The following is a 15127-nucleotide window of genomic DNA, read 5'->3' on the forward strand; positions in this document are numbered from 1 at the left end:
GAGATGTGATAGGAGCTGCAGGTTTGATTCATGGGTTGGGAAGATCCCCAGGAGAAGGAAATGGAAACCCACTCCAGTATTCTTGCCTGGAAAATCCCATGGACAGAGGAGTCTGGCAGGCTACAGTCCGTGAGGTTGCAAAGAGTTAGACATGACTGAGCCACTGAACATAAAAAGGAAGAAGCATTCTGAGTCTGAGGGATCTCCAGAGGAATGGAGTTCTGTGTTCCACGCATGCTAAGTCGCTTCAGTCGTGTCCAGCTCTTTGTGACCCCATGAACTGTAGCCCACTAGGCTCCCCTGTCCATGGGATTCTCCAGCCGAGAATACTGGAGTGGGCTTCTATGCCCTCCTCCAAGGGATCTTCCTGACCCAGGGGTCGAACCTGAGTCTCTCATGTTTTCTGCATTGGCAGGTGGATTCTTTACCAATAGCGCCATCTGGGAAACCCTTTTAAAGTGGGCAAAAGATAGTTTCTACTTTTTGCCACTCTAAATAATGCTGGAATAAACATCCCCAGACATCAATGTTGGTACCTATAGATAAAAGTCTGGAATATTATTTTTTTTAATTTACTTTTACTATTACTTAGGAAATTCATGTTCATAGTAAAAAAGAGACTGAAATAATGGAAAGTGAGAATCATCTCTACCTAATCCCCAGTCCCAATCCCAAAGTTATTAATATTCAGTCTTACAGATTTTTCTCTACCTGCACTCAAACATTTTTTAAAACAAAAATGGTATCCTGTGCACAACATCCTGAAATGACCTTTTTACTTGCTATCTCAAAATGCTCAGGTTCATTCATTCCACAAAAATGATTGAACACTGACGTTAAGAACCCAGCAATGCTCTTGACTTTCAAGAATTGACATTCTAATAGATGAGACAGACATAGACAGAAACAAACAAGAGGTAGTAATGAAAATCCAGAAAGAAATGACAGGTGATGCAAGCTAATGAGAAGGCAGTTGCTACAATTTTAAGTCATCTTTGAGCAATTCTACTGTGTGTTTCTAACGGAGTTTCCAGCTCTTCTCTCTTATAAATGCTGCTGCCTGGAACGTCCTTGTCACATAAATTTGCATGCCTGTAGGAGCATATCCCGGCTCTTAGATATCCTCAATCCCTTTTATATCTAAAGCTTGCAACTGTTTCCAAATCCGGGGCTGAATGGCAGTTCCAGAGATGTGGGAGAGAGGGAAGTGGGGACCAAGCAGTGTGGGGGAGTGGGCACTGGGTTTGGAGTCAGACTGTAGAACAAGCCATGGCTCTGACATTTGCTCACCCTCTCTGAACACCCTCCTCATTTGCAAAATGGGGAGCACCATCTAATCTCACAGGGTTATAGCAAGGACAAAATGATGTTTTCCCTCACACTGTTTCTGGCATAAGCATTTTGTTCTCTCACTCACCTAGTCGTCATAATTATGAGAGATTCATCAAAATACACGCAATAGGGTAGCTTTCCCTAATGGATAATGGCAAAATTGCAAAGTGTTATTTCATTCCCTTGTGTAGGAGGAATAGTCTTACTGTTTATTTATTTTGATTCCTTTTTTTTTTTGGCCATGCTGCATGGCTTGTGGGATCTTAGTTCCCCAATCAGGGATTGAACCCTAGCCCCCTACAGTGGCAGTGTGGAGTCCTAATGACTCACTGGACTCTCAGGGAATTCCCTAGAGCCTTGCTATTTAAATTGTGATCTGGCATATATACAACACTATATATAAAATAGATAACTAATAAGGTCCTACTATATAGCAGAGGGAATTCTACTCAATACTCTGTGAAGGGCTATACAGGAAAGGAATCTAAAAAGAGTGGATATAAGTATATGTATGACTGATTCACTTTTCCGTATACCGACTAACACAACAAATATTGTAAATCAACTATACTCCAACAAAAATTATAATAATTAGGCTTCCCTAGTGGTTCAGTGCACACAAGGTTCTGTTTGCACCCTCCAAGAGTCTGTTTCCCCAGTCCTGTGTAAGTTCTGGCGACTCTATAGTGGGGTTAATGGTGACCTCCTCCAAGAGGGCTTATGCCATACCAGGTCTGCTGCACCCAGAGCCCCTGCCCCTGTGGCAGGCTACTGCTTACCCGTAACTTCACAGGGGATAGTCAAGCGCAGTTCTGGCTCAGTCTCTGTGGGGTCCCTGGGTCCTGGTGAGCACAAGTTTTGTTTGAGCCCTCTGAGGGTCTCTGGCGGGTAAGGGGTTTGAGTCTAAACTCGATTTCGCCCCTCCTACTGTCTTGCTGGGGCCTCTGCTTTGCCCCTGGATGTGGGGTATCTTTTTTTGGTGGGATTCAACTTTCTCCAGTCAACAGTTGTTCAGCAGCGAGTTGTAGTTTTGGAGTTTTCGAAGAAGATGAGCACATGTCCTCCTGCTCCTCCATCTTACTTCTGCTTTATTGGCTGTGCCAAAGCCTTTGACTGTGTGGATCACAACAAACTGTGGAAAATTCTGAAAGAGATGAGAATACCAGGCCACCTGACCTGCCTTCTGAGGAATCTGTATGCAGGTCAAGAAGCAACAGTCAGAACTGGACATGGAACAACAGACTGGTTCCAAATCAGGACAGGAATATGTCAAGGCTGTACAGTGTCACACTGTTTATATAACTTCTATGCAGAGTGCATCATGTGAAATGCCAGGCTGGATGAAGCACAAGCTGGAATCAAGATTGCTGGGAGAAATATCAATAATCTCAGATATGCAGATGACACCACCCTTATGGCAGAAAGTGAAGAAGAAATAAAGAGCCCCTGGATGAAAGTGAAAGAGAGTGAAAAAGTTGGCTTAAAGCTCAACATTCAGAAAACTAAGATCATGACATCTGGTCCCATCACTTCATAGCAAATAGATGGGGAAACAATGGAAACAGTGAGAGACTTTATTTTATTGGGCTCCAAAATCACTGCAGATGGTGATTGTAGCCATGAAGTTAAAGGATGCTTGCTCCTTGGAAGAAAAGCTATGACAAACTTAGAGAGCATATTAAAAAGCAGAAACATTCCTTTGCCAACAAAGGTCCATCTAGTCAAGGCTATAGTTTTTCCAGTAGTCATGTATGGATGTGAGAGTTGGACTATAAAGAAAACTGAGTGTCGAAGAACTGATGCTTTTGAACTGTGGTGTTGGAGAAGACTCTTGAGAGTCTCTTGGGCTGCAAGGAGATCCTACCAGTCAATCCTAAAAGAAAACACTCCTGAATACTCATTGGAAGGACTGATGCTGAAGCTGAAGCTCCAATACTTTGGCCACCTGATGTGAAGAACTGACTCATTGGAAAAGACCCTGATGCTGGGAAAGATTGAAGGTGGGAGGTGCAGGGGATGACAGAGCACGAGATGGTTGGATGACACCACCAACTTGACGGACATGAGTTTGAGTAAGCTCTGGGAGTTGGTGATGGACAGGGAAGCCTGGCGTGCTGCAGTCCATGGGGTTGCAAAGAGTCGGACACAACTGAGCTGAACTGAACTGAACTGAACTGAGAGGTTCAGTGGTTGGGAATCCGGCTCCCAATGTAGGGAACATGGTTCCATCCCTGGTCTGGGAAGACCCCACATGCCGCAGAGGAACCAAGCCCATCCTCCATAATAAGAGGAGACACTGCGGTAAACCCAAGCAGGGCAACTAAGAGTAGTCCCTGAAATCTGCCACTAGAGAAAGCCCACATGCAGCAACAAAGACCCTGTGCAGCCCAAAACAAACAAAATAAATAGATAATTTTTTAAATTATAATAAGTAAGTAAATAAATCATGGGCTGCATATCAGCTTGTGGTTGCTGTTGCTTATCACTAAGTCATGTCCAACTCTCTGCGACCCCAAGAACTATAGCACACCAGGCTTTCTTGTCCTTCACTGTCTCTTGGAGTTTGCTTACTCACATCCATTAAGTCAGTGATGCCATCCAACCATCTCATCCTCTGCCACCCCCTTCTCCTCTTGCCCTCAGTCTTTCCCATCATTAGGGTCTTTTTCAATGTATTAGCTCATCACATCAGGTGGTCGAAGTATTGGAGCTTCAGCTTCAGTCCTTTCAATGAATATTCAGGGTTGATTTCCTTTAGGATTGACTGGTTTGATCTCCTTGCTGCCCAAGGGACTCTGAAGAGTCTTCTCCATCTGCACTGACATTACTTGGTAGATCTTTGCTGCTGCTGCTGCTGCTGCTAAGTCGCTTCAGTCGTGTCCGACTCTGTGTGACCTCAGCCCTGTGGATTCAGCATTTGACTATTGAGATCCCCAGGATTTCCTATGCACATTTTAGCTTGAGATTGTTTTAGAGCGGAAGATAAATGTTAGGTAGAGTGAAATATCTCTTCATCTCACTGAGGAATTGAAGAGGGAGTGACCTAAACATTCCTCTAGGTTGAACTTGGCTTGCTGCCTGGAATACCTGCATCATGTTGTTTATTCTTTCAGGGAGAGAACTCAAAAGGCCAGATCATTTCCTTTGTTTCTCTAACCAGGTGTGGAAACCCAGCCAGTTTCAAGACCTTGTGCTGTCAGGGTTGGGTGGGCCCTGAAATGTCTTCATTCTAGCTCAACCCTCTGCTCCTGCCCTGCCCAACCCTGCCCCAGCCCCATTTCACAGGCCCGGCCCTGAGAAGGGCAGGAATTTGCTCAAAGTCATTCACCAACCAGGTGGTAGCCTCAGTCTCAGCTTCCCACCTATCTTTCTTTCTTATCTCAAATATTATTCCATAATTTTTTTTCCTATGGATTCAGCTCATCTTTTTAGAAAAGGAAATTCAAAAATTTTAACAAAGAATTATGTAAAAAATTGAAACAATGTAAAAATTCTCCCAACAATTCCACTCTTCGCCAGATGCATACCCAGGAGACATGAAAACACGTATCTTCACAGAAACAGGTACATGAGGGAGTTGCCTGGTGGTACAGTGGTTATGAATCCACCTTCCAATGCAAGGAATGTGGGTTCAGTCCCTGGTCAGGGAACTAAGATTCCACATGCCTCGGAGCAACTCACTAGGCCCAAGCACCACAACAATTTAGCCTGTGCACTTTGGAGCCCCCACACCACAACTAGAGAAGCCATGCGCCACAACGGAAAGTCCCACAGATACGACCAGACACAGCCAAATAAATGAGAATAAACATATTAAAAAAAAAAAAAACCTGTTCATGAGTGTTTATAGCAGCATTATTCATAATAGTCGAAAAAATGCAAACAACCGAAGTGCCCTTTAGCCAGTGAACGAATAAATAAAATGCGGTATATTCATACAATGGGGTATTATTTGACAATAAAAAGGAATGAAGTATTGATACAAGCTACAATATGAGTGAACCTTGAAAACACGCTAAGTGAAGGAAGACAGACACAAAAGACGGTATATTGTGTGATTCCACTGATAAAAATGTCCCAAAGAGGCAAATGCATGGGACATAGATTACTGGTAGCCAGGGGCTGAGGGGATGGGGAAAGCGGGTGTGAGGTTTCTTTTTGGGGGTGATCAAATATTCTGAGGGGCTTCCCAGGTGGCTCAGTGGTAAAGAACCCTCCTGCCAATGCGGGAGACGTAAGAGACATGGGTTCCATCCCTGGGTTGGGAAGATCCCCTGGAGAAGGAAATGGCAACCCACTGCAGTATTCTTGCCTGGAGAATCCCGTGGACAGAAGAGCCTGGTGGGCTACCGTCCATTGGGTTGCAAACAGTCGGACACGACTGAAGCAACTTAGTACGCAAATATTCTGAAATTAGATAGTGATGATGGCTGTATATTTCTGTGAATATACACAGTGAAAGTCACTCAGTCGTGTCTGACTCTGTGGCCCCATGGACTGAATTCTCCAGGCTAGAACACTGGAGTGGGTAAGCTGTTCCCTTCTCCAGGGGATCTTCCCAACCCAGGGCTCAAACCCAGGTCTCCCTCATTGCAGGTAGATTCTTAACCAGCTGAGCCATCAGAGAAGCCCTGATGGCAAACAAAACTACTGTTTAAAAGACCTTTAAAAGGCTGGATTTTGTGGCATGTAAACTATAGCTCAATAAAGCTGTTATTTAAAACAAACAAACAAACATGGCGGGCTTCCCCTGTGGCTCAGCGGTAAAGAACTGCCTGCCAACGCAGGAGACAAGGCTTCCATCCCTGATCTGGGAAGATCCCACACGCCCCGGAGCAACAAAGTCCACGCACCACAACTACTGAGTCTGTGCTCTGTAGCCTGGCAGCCGCAACTACTAAGCCCACACCCTGCCGCTACTGAAGCCCAAGGGCCCTAGAGCCTGTGCTCTGCTACAAGAGAAGCCGCAGCAGTGAGAAGCCCTCACACCACAGCGGGAGAGTAGCCCCTACTCCCCGAAACCAGAGAAAAGCACTCCCAGCAACGAAGACCTAGCACAACCAAATATAAATAAATAGAGTATTTTAAAACACACATAGAAGGACTTCTGTGATGGTGCAGTGGATAAGAATCTGCCTGCCAATGCAGGGGACATGGGTTCAATCCCTGGTCAGCCAGAGCAGCCAAAAACAAACGAAGTTTTAACCATTTTCAAGAAAAGAAAAATAAAACACCATGGTAGAAAGAGGAAAGTGACCCCACCACAGATTCCCCCTGGTAGCCACACTCTCTCTCCATAAATATTCAGGGAGGGTCTGTTCCCCGCAGACTGTGAACCCAACAGGAAGGAAGCAACTTCCTGAGGACACAACAGGAAGCAAACAACTCATCCCACAAGCAGAGGCCACCCCAGGGTTCAGAGCCCAGGACTAAAGCCTGCACTAAAGTCTCCTTAATTTCCCATGACTGACCTCTGCCCCTCCCTTCCCCTCCTCCTTCTCTCTGGTTCCCCAACCCCAGCTGTCAGGAAGCCCAGCCCTGTTCCCTGAACCTCGGCCCCTCCTTCCTCACTGCTCTTCCTGCCTGTACAACCTTCCCAGCACCTGCCGAAACCCCAACGAGAGTCAAACCCAGCTCTCCGACCACTCTGCGCCTCACCTGGGCGGCTGGTTGTAGCTGGAGCAAAACGCACCACCTTGTCAGCTGCCCACTTAGAATCCGTGACCTAGGACTCCCCTGGTGGTCCAGTGATGGTCCATCCCTGGTCAGGGAACTAGATCCTACGCACTGCAATTAAGAGTCCAGATGCCCCAACTAAGACCCAGTGCAACCAAATAAAGAAGTAAATAACTAACTATCTAAAAAATAAAATAAAATCCTTGACTTCAGTCCTGAGTGGTCCTGGGTGCTGCCTGGACGTCATAGTCATTCACTCCCTGTGACTGTGGTCCACCTTCTCTCCTCTCTGTGAAACGAGGACACGAATATTTCTGCCTCCTGGGGCCCTTGGCTGCATTAGCACCTGACACATCGTAGGCCCTCAATTGGTGATAGCTCTGGGGTAAAGAATCTGCCTGCAATGCAGGAAACCTGGGTTCAATCCCTGGGTTGGGAAGATCCCCTGGAGAAGGGAAAGGCTACCCACTCTAGTATTCTGGCCTGGAGAATTTCACGGACTATATAATCCACAGGGTTGCAAAGAGTTGGACACGACAGAGCGACTTTCACTTTTATGGGGTCATTATCTCTGGTCTTCCATCCAGGGGCTCCTGGAGACCAGGGCTCCTGGTGACCCGGTCTCCAAAGATACCTTCCCTGCAGTCAATATTTTGTTCCACTGGCTGGGCAGCCAGGGGCTTTTTGTCAGAATGGCTCAACTTCTGGAGAAAGAGAAGGGGATGTAGCCCAGGGCAGAGGAAGTGTGGCTGAGCTCAGGGTGAGAGCAAGGAGGCTGCACATTCTTGCAGCCAATGTCCACATGATGGGCTGAGCCTGAGTCAGACCTGGGGCCAAGATGGAAACTTACCAGGGCCCCAGAAAGGGAATGTGGAGGAGTCGTAGGGGTTGCAGATAGCTGGCACCCCTATCTGGACCTTCAAGGAGGAGGGCCGCCCCCAGGAATCCAGGCTGCACTTCCTCCCAGGGAACTGAGACCACAGCCGGGAGGAAGAAGGAAGTTGAGCCTTGTTCTCCAGTAACTCACATCGTCCTTTGAGGCAAGTCAACTCTCACCCTGTCCGCCTTCCCCTGGGGGATCATCCGCCCTAGGTCAGCCTATTCAAAACACTGGTCTAATTTTCTGGCCCACACCCTTCATTCCTTCTCCTCGAGATGTTTGCAGGCACCTTCCTGGGTCCACAAGTAAGTCTTGGAAGATAATACAGTGGGAGGGATGGGAAAAAGCCTATTCTGGAAATCAGGACAGCTGGGCATGGCCCTGGCCTGCTGTGTGAGGCCGGCAGGTCTCACCCTCTCTGGGCTCCAGTCTCCACTTCTGTGAGAAAGGGCAGCTGGTCTCCATGCCCTCTGGTTCCCAGTCTCTGGAATTCCACCAGGGCTCAAGGTGCCTCCACCTGAGTGCCTCCATCCCAGGCCCTCAGGGATAAAGTCCCACCCTCATCCACAGTCCAAGAGGCCCTTGCTGGTTTGGTCCTGCCCTTGGCTAGACCTCATTCTCGCTCCTTCCCATACTCCCATCCACACGCAGCTGCCCTGCTCGGAGAGCAAGCACCTGGAGTGCTCTGAAATGGCAGCTCGCTGGCTGACCCCCACTCCTGAGTGGATGTCATCTCTCCACCTTTCCTCTCCTGACCTTCCAGTGTGTGTGTCCACCAGCAGAGGCTGTTCTGTTTTCTGTCTCTCTCATTAAACTGAGTGCTGTGCCAAGGGCAGTGGCCGGTATACTGAAGGGGTCCAAGAATATTTGAATGAATGAACTGAATGAATGAATGAATGAATGTAGTGGAAGCTCCAGGCGAGTTGTAGGCCACCCCAGAGCTCTGCCCTGCCCCAGAGGTGGGGGTGGGGTACTGATGGAGGGGTGTAGATTTTCAAGGGAGGTTCCAGCTGGGCTCAGTGAGGCCACAGCCCCAAGATGACTGGCTGATGACTCACAGGCCCCAAACAGAGCTTTCATAACCCTCCTTGGCCTTCCTGGATCTGCCTTCTGATCAGGCCTTCAGGCTAATGCCTCTCAGGTTTCTCTCCTGCTCCAGCCAGTCTCTCTCTGTGAACCTGAACTTTGCAAGAGCTCCGCTGGCTTTAAAGAAACAGCTCAAGATTCCTGGGCTGTGTTGTATTTTCTTTCCTGGAGGAATTGCTCTGTTTATGGAAAGGAAAAAGGAAAAAAAACTACCACCCAAGCTAGCTAAAGGTCACCCTGGTTTTCTGAGACCCCTCATCCCCCACTTCTCATTTGGCATCTGTCTCCTGGTTGCTGGTGTGAAGGGAGACCCACCACTTCCCCCACCTCACCCCAGGACTCCCAGGCCACATGGGGAGGGGAACGACAGCCTCAAAGCTTTGTTTGCCTGCCTGGCCAGAACCCAACTGGGGCCACCCCACCGGGGTCTTGCTCTGATCCTGGGAACAATCAAGAACAGAAATCCACATAAATTGGGTTGGGTCTCCCACCTCGCCTTCCCTGCCCTCTCTTTCATCAGTGGGTTCCCCCTCCCTTTTCCGTATGTGTCCCTTCCTCCCAGCAAAACAGGTCCATCTGCAGAAAATCCTCTGATGGCCTCCTCTGGTCCTTGTGTTTTCCTGTCACTAATGGGCAGTGCCTCCCAGAGCTCGCAGCCTTCTCTTTTGTCCAGTTACTTTTAAAAATAATACACTTTTAATTTTGGAATAATTTTAGACTTCCAGAAATGTTGCAAAGAACACAGAGAGAGTTAGTTACCTTACACCCTACACCAGCTTCCTTTTTGATAACATCTTACATAACTACGGCCCATTTGTTCAAATGAGGAAACCAACATTGGTACAAAACTATGCACCAAACTCCAAACTTTATCCGATTTCACCAGTTTTTCCACTTAATATCCTTTTTCCATTCCAGGATCCAGTCCAGAGAACCACATTGCGTTTAGTCATATGCTATTTGTGATGAGGAAAGTATAATTATCTCTGTTTTACAGATGTAGGCTTAAAAAATATTCACAACCTAAAAGTTGAGAGTTATGTTTTATTCAGTGGAAATTTTTTAGGATTTAAGCCCAAGAGGCAGCATCTCAAGTAACTCTGGGAGAACTGCTCCATAGAGGCAAGATGAGGTGTGTGTGTGTGAGTGTAGGGGGGAGGGTTAGGTTACACAGAAGTCTTGCGACCAAGGGCAGATAGTATGAACATCAGCAGATTATTGTTGGACTTTCCTGGTGGTCCAGTGGTTAAGAATCCACCTGCCAAAGCAAGGGACACAGGTTCAATCCCTGGTCCAGGAAGATTCCATATGCCTGGGGCAACAAAGCCTGTGCATGGCAACTGCTGAGCCTGTATGCCCTAGAGTCCAGGCTCTGCAACAAGAGAAGCTACTGCACCTCAATGAAGAGTAAGCCTGTGCATAGCAACGGAGACCCAGTGTAGTCAAAAATAAAAAATGAGATTTATGGATAAAAAAAGATTGTTATTAATTGAAGAAAACCAGCTATCCCAAATTAAGGAATTTAGCACTTCTCTGTGTATGGGAAGATGCAAATGTGTGGGCTCATTGACTCATTCCCTCAGCTACCTGGGGCCAGTATCCTGTGTTTTCACATCCTGAGTTTCCTCAGGGCTCAATGTGGGGAGTGGCTGCAGTTTGATGGCTGCTAGCCGGCAGGTATTCTTTCCTTCCTGAATTTCCTCAGGGCTCACTGGCTCACATTGAGTGAAGTGAACGTGGCTCAATCTCATGTCCGACTCTTTGCTACCCCATGGACTATACATATACAGTCCATGGAATTCTCCAGGCCAGAATACTGGAGTAGATAACCTTTCCCTTCTCCAGGGGATCTTCCCAACCCAGAGATTGAACCCAGGTCTCCTGCATTGCAGTCAGATTCTTTACCAACTGAGCTACAAGGGAAGCCCAAGAATTCTAGAGTGGGTAACCTATCCCTTCTCCAGCAGATCTTCCCAAACCAGGAACTGAACCAGGCTCTCCTGCATTGCTGGCGGATTCTTTACCAACTAAGCTATCAGGGCAGCCCTTGGCTCATGTTGGAGGGCTGCAGTCACTGATGACTGTGACATCCTTGTTTACAGGAAATATTCAGTTTCTTCACAGATGAAGAAATAAGAGATGGGAGGACCGAGTGACTAGCTAGGAGGTAAAAGCAGTGGTGGAAAGGGATTAGGTCCTGACATTTGGAGCTAGAATCCACCCCTGATGGATGGACCGCCTCCCCGTCCCCTAGGATGAAGCAATTAGAGATTCTTCTCTAGTGACCAAAATTCCAAGAATAGTAGATCAATTAAGGCTGGACCCTGCACAGACCACATATTTCTCACTTCTGAAGTCAGGTGACCTCCCTGAGCACACATGCGCAGAAAAGGCTCCTTGGAGGTCAAAGAGGATGTCAACAGATGTTCTACCCCAGACGCCTTTTCGGTAGGATCCATTTTGGCTAACAGAGGGTGCACACACCTGGGAGGATCCTGGGATATACCAGATATGGACTGTCAGCCAGGCAAGTCAAACTGGCCAAAGAAAACCCAGAAGAAATACCCCATGAAAGTAATTCAAACTGCCATGGGGGCATGACTCAGCAACTCAGGGACTCTCCCTCTGAGCCTGCCCATGTGTCTGTTCACACATACTGTGCTCTTTTTCATCCTAATAAACACTTTACTTGCTTCACTACTTTCCGTCTTTGTGGGAATTCTTTTCTGCAAAGCCCAAGGGCCAGGGCCCCTGTCACTGACCACGGGTCTAGTGGCTAGGATCCGGTGCTTTCACTGCTGCGACCCGGCCCAGTCCCAGGCTGGGAACCCAAGCCTCAGTCCAAGCCACCGCAGGCCGAGGGCACTGGAGCAGTGTAACATAAGCTTCAGTTTCCTCGTCTGAAGGGCGGATCAGAGGTAATTACCTCACGGCAGGAGTGAGGACTAAAAGAGCCCACGTCTATAGACGCCTCCTGCCCCTGACATGGTAGCTGTTGTCAGAGCTGTCCGTGTCATCATTACTGAGGCGCCCAGATCTCTTCAACTCCAAGTTCTTGTTAAAGGTTATGTCTAGAGAAGGCCGAGCCCTTCATTCTCTGGGTCCCTTTACCAGGGAAGAGTCAGGCTCTAAACACTGAGAGAAATCCCGGGTGTGGTTCCACCATGGTCGGTGGCTGTGCATGGCATCTCCCTGGACCCCAGTGTCCTCACTTTTAAGGCGGAGATGTGAGGAGGTGCGGGGAGGACTCCATGGGGCGGGGCCAGCCCCCAGAATCTGTTAGTGCGGGCCATTCCTGGCCCCCCAAGTGGTCTTGGCCCCCCCTGGGCAGTCACAGCCTAGGCCTCCTGGTTAGGCAGGTCCACTGGTCGTTCCAGGTCTCTCTGTCTGCTTCCTACCCCTGCTGAAACCCCGTCAGGGGTAATTAATCACCCCATCTCTCCAGCCTTGCCCCAAACAAGAGCTCAGAAAGCCAGCTCCCTCTGCTGTTCCTTATCCTCAGGCCTAAAGAGGCTGTGTCTTCAGGGAAAGTGCTGGTTAGAGGCTTAACAAGAGGGAGAGCCAGGTCTCGCTAAGATCTCATCCCACGACCTGAGCAGAGCCCTCCCTGCCCCACCCACCTCGTTCAGCCGCGGCTCTGGGAGGCGGCTGCCACCTGCCTGCTGCTACTTGTTCCTCCTCTGGGTCTTCGCTGGGGCATGTAGGATCTAGTTCCCTGAAAGAGATCGAACCCAGGCCCTTTGCATTGGGAGGGCAGAATCTTAGCCACCGGACCACCAGGGAAGTCTCACGCCTACTGCTTCATAACTGGTCAGTGAGGAAGGTCGCAAGCCACTTGCCATCCCTCCTGCCTGAAAGAAGTGCCCAAACCACCCGGTGAAGGAGGTGTTGAAAGGTCGTGCGTGCCTGTGTGCTCAGCCGTGTCGACTCTTTGCCACCCCATGAACTGTAGCCCCCAGGCTCCTCTGTCCATGGGGTTTCCCATGGACAATGAGCAACAGAACAAGAATAGGACAAGAATACTGGAGCAGATTGCCATCTTCTACTCCAGGGGACCTTCCCGACCCAGAGATCGAACCCATTATCTCCTGCACTGGCAGGCAGATTCTTTACCACTGAGCCACCTGGGGAGCCCTCATTAAAAGATCATTTTCAAGGAAAAGATCATGATTCCATACAGATAAAAAGATGAATATATGTTAAACATTTTAATTTATAAGGGAACCAGGCAGATGTTATAACCAACAACAGAAGAACACTCACATTCATAGGTCAGGAATAATGAAATGAATGGGCAGAGTGAGGTGAAACTGATTTTTCCACAAGGGGATAGGGAAAAACTCTAAGACAGGATAAATTTATCAGTTGCTTCAATTTACAGGGCTGTAAAACAGCTCAAAAATGATGAAAGGCTAGAATCCACTAACTCAGAAGACACACTGCATGGAGACAGTCTGTAGTTTTCCACTGAAGAGCACATTTTTCTTTTTCTCTGCAAAAGGAAGGTCATGGCTAGGGCAGACTCCAAGGTCTCTGAGCTGACGACCATTCATGAGATTAGTGTGACTCACACACCATGAGTGCAAGAGCCTTTCTGAACGCACCGGGGAAAATACACCTCACTTGCAGAAGCCCACACCCTAAAATCAACATCTCTTCGAAATGAAGGCCTCAAGACATTTAAGATTGTTTTCAGCTGGATTTGGGCATCTGTGTTACATGATGGGCTCTGGAACATTCTTGAATATCTTGTGGGTCTATAACACTGGCTTGTAGTTTTTACAGGACTCTGATCCTGACTCTGCTGTGCAGTCCTAGGCAGTTACAACCATCTCTCTGATTCTCTGACGTGAAGTTTGTGTTTGCTCTTTTATTTTTCCCACTGTGTAGCATATTTCCCTGACCAGGGATGGAACTTGCACCCCCTGCCATGGAAGCATGGAATCTTAACTACTGGACCCCCAGGAAGTTCCCGTGATGTGCAGCTTGTCTCTGAACTGGGATATTAACAATAGCTACTTCATAGATTATTGTTTTTTACCACTAGGTATTCACAATATCAGCACTGTAACTTAATAAAACCATTTCTCTGAAAATGTCCTGTGGTCTCTGAGATTCTTCTTTATCAGCCCAGCCTTCTCTTCTCTCCCCTATCCTGATCCCTTTCTGCTCTCATTTAATCGCTCATTTCTATTTGTGTCCCTAGCAGAGTAGGGAGCAGCATTTGGTTGACCTGCAGGGGATGGCATGTGCTGGGTGTAGCCTTAGGTAAGGGGGACTTTGGGGACAGGGTGACAAACAGAAAGGCTCGGAGTTCCCTAGCAACCTCATGCTGTCCTTTGTCCCGATTCTGTGTTTATTGAGGCCAGGTTCTCAGATAGGGACTTACAGTGGTGGAAGCGTGGGAACTGCCAGGGGGCCCTCCTAATAGGTAGGAGTTTGGACATTTGAGGAATTCAGTCTCCGTCCAAGATGGTGTGGTAGGCTTGCAGCAATTCCATAGCCACATTGCTTACTTATGCAACCACATGCAGTTGGCAGGCAAGAATGATTCCCATTTTGCATCTAGAGAAGCTGAGGACCCCTATGAGAGGCTTGAGAGTTGGATGCCCCAGGGCTCAGTGCCCGGCTCACTAGCTGATGCTGCCCTCTAGTGGCCATGCAAGGCACTTCAGGAAGCCCAGATCTGCCAGCAGCGTCTCACTGGATTTGTACACAATGGAAAGACTTCATAGGATGCCAGTGGCAGGCATGGTACGTCCCCCACCTCAGCACTCCTACGTCACTTTTATCAGCTCATCTCCCAGTCTCCACGCCTTAAATTATGTATATTATTTAACTTGGTAAAATGTCGATAACATAAATTTACCAATCATAGGACTTCCCTGGTGGTCCAGGAAGAATCTGCCTGCCAATGCAGGGGACATGGGTTCGAATCCTGGTCCAGGTAGATTCCACATGCTATGGGCAACTGAGCCCATGAGCCACAACAATGGAAGCCTGTGCACCTAGAGCCTGTGCTCCACAAGAGAGGCCAATGCAGAAAGAAGCCCCCACACCACAACTAGAGAAGACCACGCGCAGCAACGAAGACCCAGCAAAGCCAAGAATAATAAAGTAATAGCACAGAAGAGAGCTTAAAACATAAACACA

At 48.0% G+C, this 15127-nt stretch overlaps 1 long non-coding RNA gene across 1 annotated transcript; it reads left to right on the plus strand.

The window, feature by feature from the left end:
* The first annotated feature begins 8057 nt into the window (after nucleotides 1-8057).
* LOC121820798 (uncharacterized) lies at nucleotides 8058-14072 on the plus strand. Its single transcript, XR_006061502.2, has 2 exons — nucleotides 8058-8193; nucleotides 13865-14072. It is a non-coding gene; the product is annotated as an uncharacterized LOC121820798 (long non-coding RNA).
* The last annotated feature ends 1055 nt before the right edge of the window (nucleotides 14073-15127 follow it).

The sequence above is a fragment of the Ovis aries genome, chromosome 12 (assembly GCF_016772045.2).
Source record: "Ovis aries strain OAR_USU_Benz2616 breed Rambouillet chromosome 12, ARS-UI_Ramb_v3.0, whole genome shotgun sequence".
NCBI lineage: Eukaryota > Metazoa > Chordata > Mammalia > Artiodactyla > Bovidae > Ovis > Ovis aries.